The sequence below is a fragment of the Ylistrum balloti genome, unplaced genomic scaffold (genome assembly GCF_031769215.1).
Source record: "Ylistrum balloti isolate Yb309-2 unplaced genomic scaffold, AGI_CSIRO_Ybal_v1 Utg369922, whole genome shotgun sequence".
NCBI lineage: Eukaryota > Metazoa > Mollusca > Bivalvia > Pectinida > Pectinidae > Ylistrum > Ylistrum balloti.
Genome location: NW_026782039.1, coordinates 792125 through 803181, shown reverse-complemented (window position 1 = coordinate 803181; position 11057 = coordinate 792125). Strand labels below are relative to the sequence as shown.

The following is an 11057-nucleotide window of genomic DNA, read 5'->3' as shown; positions in this document are numbered from 1 at the left end:
ACATCATTATCTACAAAATGTGCCATAGAGTATCTTTATCTACAAAATGTGTCCCTAGAGCATCATTATCTACTAAATGTGTCCATAGAGCATCATTATCTACAAAATGTGTCCCTAGAACATCATAATCTGCTAAATGTGTCCCTAGAGCATTATTATCTACAAAATGTGTCCCTAGAGCATCATTATCTACAAAATGTGTCCCTAGAGCATCATTATCTACAAAATATGTCCCTAGAGCATGATTATCTACAAAATGTGTCCCAAGAACATCACTATTTACAAAATATGTCCCTAGAGCATAATTATCTACAAAATGTGTCCCAAGAACATCACTATTTACAAAATATGTCCCTAGAGCATAATTATCTACAAAATGTGTCCCAAGAACATCACTATTTACAAAATATGTCCCTAGAGCATAATTATATGTCCCTACTATTTACAAAATATGTCCCTAGCATAATTATCTACAAAATGTGTCCCAAGAACATCACTATTTACAAAATATGTCCCTAGAGCATAATTATCTACAAAATGTGTCCCAAGAACATCACTATTTACAAAATATGTCCCTAGAGCATAATTATCTACAAAATGTGTCCCAAGAACATCACTATTTACAAAATATGTCCCTAGAGCATAATTATCTACAAAATGTGTCCCAAGAGCATCATTTTCTTACAAAATATGTCCCTAGAGCATAATTATCATCATTTACAAAATGTGTCCCTAGAGCATCATTATCTACAAAATGTGTCCCAAGAACATCACTATTTACAAAATATGTCCCTAGAGCATAATTATCTACAAAATGTGTCCCAAGAACATCACTATTTACAAAATATGTCCCTAGAGCATAATTATCTACAAAATGTGTCCCAAGAACATCACTATTTACAAAATATGTCCCTAGAGCATAATTATCTACAAAATGTGTCCCAAGAACATCACTATTTACAAAATATGTCCCTAGAGCATAATTATCTACAAAATGTGTCCCAAGAACATCACTATCTCTAGAACTCTATAATCTATAAAAATCTCCCTATATCACTGTTTTCTACAAAATGTGTCTACAGCACATCATTATCTGCAAAGTTACGTCTATATCTTATAAAAATGCATAGCTTCTATTCAATGATTATTTATACTGTATTATATTTAAAGAAAAAAAAAAGCATTTCTAATCTTTAAACATTTTGATCTTACATAGATTTAGACCAACTTGTTTCTATGTGCGTTAAAATCTAAGTCTGAGAATGTGTCACCGTCCTTAACACTACCGAATTGTTAAGAACACGTGTCCTAACAAGCTTACCTGAGACCATCGCTTCTTGTGTCGTATTTTATCTTTGTCCTTGAGATGAACGATGAGTTTGTTTCCGCCAGGAAGGATCCACACCAGTCTCCCGCCGTAAGGCGTGATAACACGCTCGGGTGATCCCAGACTGATGTTTCTTCCATGGACAACACTGAAATTCACAGACAACAATCATCAAGCCACCTGAAATTGGAATTGTGATGCACGCCTATGGCATGTATTTTTAAAGACAGAATGATACATCATTATTGGTTGAATGCCATACACATTAATTTTATTACATATTATATTGATGTATATATTCTATGAAATATGAACACTTTAGTATGAAGATTGTGAAATGTTTGGTGAATAGTCCTGATTTTTCAAGGATAAAAAATAAAATTCACTTTCTTATACCGGGCATACCATCAGAAGCAGCATTGAATTGTTATAAGACCAATTCATGTCTGAACGTTTTATTTTATCTTACCGTTTCAAAGGAACGTCAGAACATGAATCTGTGTATATTCTGAAATGTGCCACGATTCGAATGAATGTGATATCTGATAAAATGCAACATGAAGATCGAGATAAGTGGATTGAGTAGAAGAAGATTGAGGTAAGTGGATGATGTAGAAGAATATCGAGATAAGTGGATTGAGTAGAAGATCGAGGTAAGTGGATGGTGTAGAAGATCGAGGTAAGTGGATGGTGTAGAAGATCGAGGTAAGTGGATTGAGTAGAAGATCGAGGTAAGTGGATTGAGTAGAAGATCGAGGTAAGTGAATTGAGTAGAAGATCGAGATAAGTGGATTGAGTAGAAGATCGAGGTAAGTGGATGGTGTAGAAGATCGAGGTAAGTGGATTGAGTAGAAGATCGAGGTAAGTGGATTGAGTAGAAGATCGAGGTAAGTGGATTGAGTAGAAGATCGAGATAAGTGGATTGAGTAGAAGATCGAGGTAAGTGGATTGAGTAGAAGATCGAGGTAAGTGGATTGAGTAGAAGATTGAGGTAAGTGGATGGTGTAGAAGATCGAGGTAAGTGGATTGAGTAGAAGATTGAGGTAAGTGGATGGTGTAGAAGATCGAGGTAAGTGGATTGAGTAGAAGATCGAGGTAAGTGGATTGAGTAGAAGATCGAGATAAGTGGATTGAGTAGAAGATCGAGGTAAGTGGATGGTGTAGAAGATCGAGGTAAGTGGATTGAGTAGAAGATCGAGGTAAGTGGATTGAGTAGAAGATCGAGATAAGTGGATTGAGTAGAAGATCGAGGTAAGTGGATTGAGTAGAAGATTGAGGTAAGTGGATGGTGTAGAAGATCGAGGTAAGTGGATAGTGTAGAAGAATATCGAGATAAGTGGATTGAGTAGAAGATCGAGGTAAGTGGATGATGTAGAAGAATATCGAGGTAAGTGGATTGAGTAGAAGAAGATCGAGATAAGTGGATGGTGTAGAAGAGTTGTGTTCTTTATTTCTAATGATGGTGGGCATATAAAATGGACAATTATCTCTTATTACAAGCAATCGATCACTGATACATCTTTAGTTAAGGTATTTGGCATGTTTGATAGGTTCTTCCTTGTTTACTGTGTTCTCATTTGAGAACGTGACATTACTTACTTGGACTGACCAAGATTTACATGGCGGGTGTCGAGGATGAAACAGAAGACGTTCACATTTCTGTACTTTTTATGAGTCTCCGTGTAAATATTTCTTTTGTTTATATTTTACCCTAGTTTGATCAAATTTGAGTTTAAATTATGATTAGGTTGACATGTTGTTATTTTTTGTTGTTTTCGATAAGTTTAGTCTTGTTGGCCAGCAGAGAGTCAGATCGTTCCCCCGAGTAATGAACCGTAACGATAAAATATTCTATTGTTCTTGAGACGCACGTCATGTTTAACAGAAGATCGACCACAGAAAAGTGTGGCAAACGTAGAACATACCACAGAACAAAGAATATACTATTTATCCTGCAACTGCGCTGCCATTTCCGGAATACACCTACCACATATGTTTTGACTGTATTCCAGCAATTACGGAAAACAATTGTATTGTAGCACGTGCATTTATACAACAGAATTACTTTTAAAAGTGTGGAACAATATTTCCGCAAAGACTAATTATTTTGACGTGTGTTATTAGGCACATTTTTGTCTTTCTATTTAAGACACTGACCATGTAATCTCTATGAATAAATTAAGTAAACCCAAATTTTCAGCAGGTTTACCGATGGAAACGTTTATCTTTATTCCAGTTGTAAATAGGTCGCCGGTCGATTCTGACTCAATAAGAAATTGTGAAAAGACAACAGAAAAAAAAAAGAAAAATCTTTGAATTTCAGGACAATAGGTCAAACCTTCCAGCTTCATCCATGACCTCAATCAATTGTTCAACAAAATCGTTCGGAACTCTCTTATTGTCTTTCGTTGTCATGGCGTCGTCGAATGGCACGTGACCTGAAAAATGATAGATAGAAATAAATAAGTTGTCTTACTTTGAAGGACGAAACAGCTGTATGATGCAGTTTAATGCTGTTATCTTTTTTCTAATTCCAAATTTGTATTTAAACTGGCGAGGACATTCAATCGCGTCTCTTTTGTACACGTAATGTATCTCTTAACACAACATCAGCTATATCCAAGGTTTCAGCAAGATTGTGATGATAAATGGTACCTTCGAACTCGTAGTAATCTGGATCTACAGCCTTGAAATCTTCCTTAGATTTCCGTCTGGAAAACTGATCCATATCAAGACTGTGAACGAAAACATTAGTGAAGATTTTCAGTGATATAGGTAAAGTAAAATAATACATGTCAAACACTCACTTTTTAAATACTAAGTTATCTTAATGTTAAACATAGGCAGACGACATATAGGATTATTTTACTCTGAATATGTATTGGGAATATGAATCATTTTTATATGGAAACATGAAAAATCTTAATTTTGTTAATTTTGTAATTGATTCGATTTTGTTTACATGTTTTATCTACCGGTATAAGGAGCTGAGGATCTGCTTCATCTCCACTCGGTTCTCATGCCACATGGTGGCACAGATGTAGATCTTACTGGTGGAGGCTGCTCTTTGACTACTGGTCATGTTTACAGGGCGCATGCGCCGTCTACTGTGCAGCAGTGATAGGTCAAGGACGGGACTGCAGTAATGTGGTGTCACAAAAAGTCTGAAAGAAAATTATTTCCAATGATCTTACACTTATCTCGAGCTGAACTTTAAAAAAAAAATAATAAATTGTTACTTATATGAAATAGCTATTTCTCAAACAAGACGTGACTGGCCGATAACACAAGCTAATATGGTATGTTCTACAAAGTAAAATTATTAAGTATAGTATCGTTATAAGTTTTGTATAACCGGAGACTTCAGATATAAGGAAATATTCTCCAAGACTTATGGCTGCAATTACAATATTCAGTTATTCCATCATATGACAGAGATCAATCGTGTACTAGATGTAAACTCAGAATAATGTTTTATTGTGTTTACTTGTTTAAGAAGCAAAGTCGTTCTGTTGGTTCGTGCCATGTCTGTCGACACGTCCACACTTGGGCTAGCCAGGCCAATAAAAAGACAACAAGTGCTACGTATATGGAGTAGGACGCTTGAGGACGGTTACCATCAAACATGGTACGAGACCAATCCAGTCCTGCCTCAAGCGATACAAGCGTGGCGATGACGTAGACAGGCGATGCAATCACCAGAGGGATTGTGAAACACACCCGCTGCATGCACAATTTGCAAGCAGTGACGGCTAGGTGATAAACCACTGCAGAGGAGAAGAAATGTACAAAGAACGAAGGCAATACCTCCCACGGGAGCCACACAGTGTAGGGGTAGGGTGTAGGACATGCAGTGGTGTTGGATGGCGAACAATTTGACGGGGGGGATGGTATTGTCCCATTGTTGGAATGATCGATGTTTCTAAACATAGAGAATGTCGTTTCGATGCCCCGAATGCCGCGACAGAAGTACTGTGATAGAAGGATGTAGGACACAATTAGTCGCAGACCAGACGACACCAGAAAATTAAACGCGTCGCCATCATCATGAGAGGAAGCTAGTCCCTTTCTGTACCTCTCTTCTGTGTCCTGTTTTGCTCGCGTAACATACGTCTCTACCCACCTAAGTGAGAGAAAAACACACGATACAATGATCCACAGAATTAATTCTATATCCCCAGTCGAATTACTTCCTCTTCCGGCATTAAGAATGCACATGACTGCAACTGCCACCAATAATAACAAAGCAGCTATTATTGTGACTATCAACCTGATCGTCGTCCTTGACCTGTGGGCATTCCGGATAAAAATAGCTTGGACTATTGTAGGAATGCCGGGTATGGCTGCTAAGATAGCGGAAGTCTCAACGGGTCCTAGGAAGGGCATCACTCGGAACACGAGGCCACATAGCCCTATAACGTGCAATACCTCCTTAACTTGAATCTGCGTTTAAAAAGAAATAATCTTTTTACGCCTTTGGAGGAATATTATTAATTTCACAAATCGGATCACAATGATTTTCATTTTGTTACTGAAGTTTGTTTATTTGTTTTTTTTTATTAATTTTTCATAGATTTTTTGTACTGATTATTGTCATTGTAGTGAAAGGGTACACTAAGCAGGTATTGACATGACTTACGAGAATGAACTGGAGACATTTTGTCCGTGGTAAGATCCGGTCCCCAAACAGGAAGCTGAGCATGCTCAGGACAGCCTTGAGTAAATCTGGGATGCCAATTATCATTATCAGTAGCCAAGAAATGGCATCCTCCATCACGGTTCTCTGTCAACACGTGACATATCATTAATCAGTTCTCTGTCAACACGTGACATAGCATTAATCAGTTCTCTGTCAACACGTGACATAGCATTAATCAGTTCTCTGTCAACACGTGACATATCATTAATCAGTTCTTAGTCAACACGTGATATATCATTAATCAGTTCTCTGTCAACACGTGACATAGCATTAATCAGTTCTATGTCAACACGTGACATATTATTAATCAGTTCTCTGTAAACACGTGACATATCATTAATCAGTTCTCTGTCAACACGTGACATAGCATTAATCAGTTCTCTGTCAACACGTGACATATCATTAATCAGTGCTTAGTCAACACGTGATATATCATTAATCAGTTCTCTGTCAACACGTGACATAGCATTAATCAGTTCTATGTCAACACGTGACATATTATTAATCAGTTCTCTGTAAACACGTGACATATCATTAATCAGTTCTCTGTCAACACGTGACATATCATTTATCTGTACATTTTCAGTATAATTTGCACTTCAGGTTTGAATTACAACTTTATAAGAACAGTGACGTGTCTCCACATGTGGGGATCTTAAAGTGATATTTTACATATGATAATGGCATTAATAATTGAACTTACGTCCTTCCTGACATTGCCTTGTCTGATTTCGTTGTACAATTGTGTGACGAGTATCTGTAGCGAACCCCTCGCGGCTATTACACCCGCAAACATAAATAAGCACATGAAAAGATAAGTCAAAATCTTTACAGCCTTCAGTAGATTCCGCCCAAAATGAGTGAAGATACTTGTATCCGGTCCGAAATTCTGCTTCCGGAACACGTTCCATACCGGTTTGATGTCTTCCATATCCCTATAGACAGACAGGTATGAAATACTGACATGCCGATATCTATTTTATAGTACACACTACTATACTTGGAAAATTACTTTTGCTAAAAGGAAAGATTACAAATCTCAATATCTTTTTTTTCCTATCGTTACTCTTTTTTCCAAAATCGTTTAACAAAAAACAGAAAGATTTTTCATGCTACGATGTCAGACCTTTCAGATACGTTCACAACGTCTGAAGATTATGTGGATCCTGTATGCCACAACGAGTGCTAGCATCCTTATCTACATGTATGTCGTAACTAACAGAGTTTGATATTATTACCTATGAGAAGTGTTTATTTGTGCTAGCATCCCTTTCAACGTGCAATGAAATAACTTCATGTGTAATGTCTGGAGCATACGACATTCACTTCGTCATTTAAAAATCAATTTTGATGTCAAAATATGGACTGTGGCGTTACGTTATAAATTCAAACTGGCACAACAAAATGGCTAACTCCATTTGATTTAAAAAATAGCCAAAATCGAACTTCTCTGGATTATGTGGTGAAAAGTATCTTAGAAAAGTTTTTCATATCATATCAAATTTTATGAAACTTTTAACTTTTTAAAAAATGAAAATGAAATAAAAGATCCGTGTCATAAAATCCGATGTGAAATAAGAATATATGTATATTACATTTCTGCAAATGAAGTACAGGAATTTGTCCATTTGATAAAAACATTTCCGCAGATGATATATGTTTTATATTTTTCCCAATGAGAACAATATTTTCTTGTCAAGGTACTGAAAGCATATGAAGCGAAGGTTGAATAAATTGATTTTCCGTCAAAATTTTCCAATTTACACTAATTCGGTATTTCAAAAATATTTTGTATTCTTTCCAGACAGCAGTATAGAATGATAGTGTAAAGCGGCCAGTTCAACTGGTCTTGTCACGCGTGACAACATCACAATACCCGACTGACGTGTTAGTATATTTCGATGACCTATTTATTTTAAGCTATGATCGCCTTTTTCTAATTTATTTTCCTTGAAAATGTAATAAAGGGAAATTTTAGTGACTTCCCGTAAAAAGTGACCTATTTTCACGAGATTGACGGAATATATATTCTATATTTTTCATCCGTGCTTCTCGCGCTTTAAACAGGAAACTGTTTGATAAACTATTTAATAAACTCAACATCAAAGAAATTTACAGAGGAACTTTGCATACTCAAAGTCTCTACCATCGGAGGGGATATTTTGTAGAAGCCATCCTATGGCCAGGAGACCCGCGAAATACTTTACTTGCCAAAGATCACTACGTGTACCATTAGAAAGACGTATAACTCTTGCGAACAACATCACAGGGACACCGGAAGTACACTGACTTACCCAAGTTTGCTACCATTGGAAGATGTATTTCTCTGACGATCACCCGTGTCCTCATCATCATACCCTCCGTTTATGCGACCCATGTTTATGTCTGTGCCGGCCGCCATCTTCAGATCAATATAAAAAGTACATTATTTGTTTCGTCAAGGTTAAGAACAATTCCTTGATAGGTTTCATCTTTGTTCCATTCGGATAGAAATCTGTGTTGTAAATTGTTCTGATACAAATGTATATTCAAATTTCAACCACTGCAACTTCCATCTGTTCTGTACTTATTTACGAGAGTAAGAGATAGCAGACATAGAACTTAAAATGGACCTTGATAGGTTGTCCGACACAACCATACAAGTAAAGACAAAGCCACTAGGCAAAACAACAAGTATCCGACATATCTAACTTCGTATTGAAGCACAAATAAAAAGAAAATATCCTCGCGATACTTAAACGCTGGTATTATTTACTTTTGTACAATCTAGATAACATCCAACATCACTCTGAAAGCCATTGTTACCCTACATATCTCTAGAAACACCGTTCTAAGTGCTACCTGCTATCGCCGAATCAGCCATATTTAGGAGCACACCCTTTGATAGTAGATGTTGGTGAAGTAGGAATCTTTCTGGCAACAAAATATTCACGTCTTACAAACCGCGTATATGATGGTACAAATTACATTACCATTTAGGACACTTGTCCACATTAGGATAAAGGTCGTTATTTGTAAACAGACGGCATGTCTCTAACTACAAATATATGCTTGGAAGTGTGTCACCATATTGGATATATCCATTAATGTATCATTAAGGATTATTTAGAGTCGTACTTGACAAGTTCAGCACCTCCTCCAGACGTGTTATAATGATGATATGCTATCTTACTCCGAGTATCAAAAGATAACAACGAACGCTATCTTACTCCGAGTATCAAATGATAACAACGAAATACGGAAATGACGCAAAATATGAATTAAAACTCAAAATTGATAAAACTCGGGCAAAATATGAATAAAAACACGTACACTCCTGAAAGAATATAAGAATAAGATCAGGTGTTCCGAAAGGGTAAGTATCTTATGCTTCATCGACGACATCCGCTATAAAAACCTAAATAAGTGCAGGTAATATCTTCAGATTCAAGCATTTTACGGGTATATTGTATTGATTGTTCAGCAAAATATTAATCAAGCAGATCAAATATATTAATACTTGCTTCTTCAACTAATGTGAAAACATCGCTTACTTTCACCTAATAACTTGTTCTGTGTATATGACCTCACTCATCCTAAACTATGCTATATTCAAAATGAGTGCCGGTGTAAAACAGGTTAAGAACAGAAAGATGACGTATCTAAAAGTGCATCTATGGGAAATATTGACGTATGATTGTATATTTTTGTGTTTATTCAATGAAATTGGCTTATCTTAAATAACGTTAGAGAGAGAGAGAGAGAGAGAGAGAGAGAGAGAGAGAGAGAGAGGGGGGAGGGGGAGAGAGAGAGAGGGGGGGGGGGAGGGAGAGAGAGAGAGAACAATGGTCATGTTAAAAGAATCTTAGTGTAAATTCGAATTCGATAAGTTTAAGCAAAGTATGAACAAAAGAAACATTTACACGGAGAGTAGGACCAAGTGTTCCGGAAAAGAAAGCGTCTTCTACTTCATCAATTACACCTATCCCGTAAATATACAACAACATTATACCTAACGAGCATCAAACACGTCCAACTTCATATCACACGAGGGAATACAATATTTAGGACAAATATATTTTGACAACCGTAAAACACCCTTTTAATCTTTATCAACTTGCATCTCTCGAAACCCTGGATTGGACGTTTAGCTGTATTTCGAAAATAGTGCCACTAAAAGCAGGTCCTTGAATATCGAATCAGTTGAGATATGTTAACACCATACTTTGGGAACGGAGAGATATGGTTATTCATATATAGAAAATTTAAAAAGGGCATAATGGACAACAAACCTCGTGGTATTGTTCTACCCTTTCAGGACTAATATATTGTGTCCGGGTAGGTTACAAGCACACGTCTACAATACCTGTATAAATAGGGACACCTGCGCTTACCAGTCACTGTAAACAGGATCTGTTATCTGTTATCATATATATGTTATAGATGAAAGTTTAGACCTCATCTCCACCTATATGCAATCTATTTACTTCATGTGCATGAAATTGATTTGTTTACCTCACAACAAAGGATTCAACGATAGAAACAATTACATAATTACATAGATCAGTTGTTATACTCTTTGTAAAATTATAATATTCTGTATAAAATTATAATGTTCTGTATAAAATTATAATATTCTGTATACAGTTGTTATATTATGTATACAGTTGTTACATCATGTATACAGTTGTTATATACAAGTTGTGGCATTCTGTTTAAAAATGAAATATTTTGTATAAAGTTGTAAAACTTTGTGTAAAGTTGTAATATCCTGTATGAAGTTGTAATATTCTGTATACATTTGTAATATTGTACTGCATGCAGTTATTCTTTGTGAAGTTGTAATACTCTTTATAAAGTTGTAATACTTTGTGTTAACAAACCCCATTAAAACATCTCCAACTGACAAACTTCAACAACAAATCTAGGTTGCACCTCTCGCTCAAGCAAGGAAACGCTAACATTTACTTGTTATTCCGAATACAAACTGGCACGTAACTGTCTAACTTCAGGCTCAGTGCAGAAGATTCCAAGAAACCACGTGCAATTATT

General features: G+C 36.2%; 1 pseudogene; it reads right to left on the bottom strand.

The window, feature by feature from the left end:
• Positions 1 to 1321: 1321 nt before the first annotated feature.
• On the bottom strand, positions 1322 to 8427 carry LOC132546933 (chitin synthase chs-1-like; annotated as a pseudogene).
• Positions 8428 to 11057: the final 2630 nt, after the last annotated feature.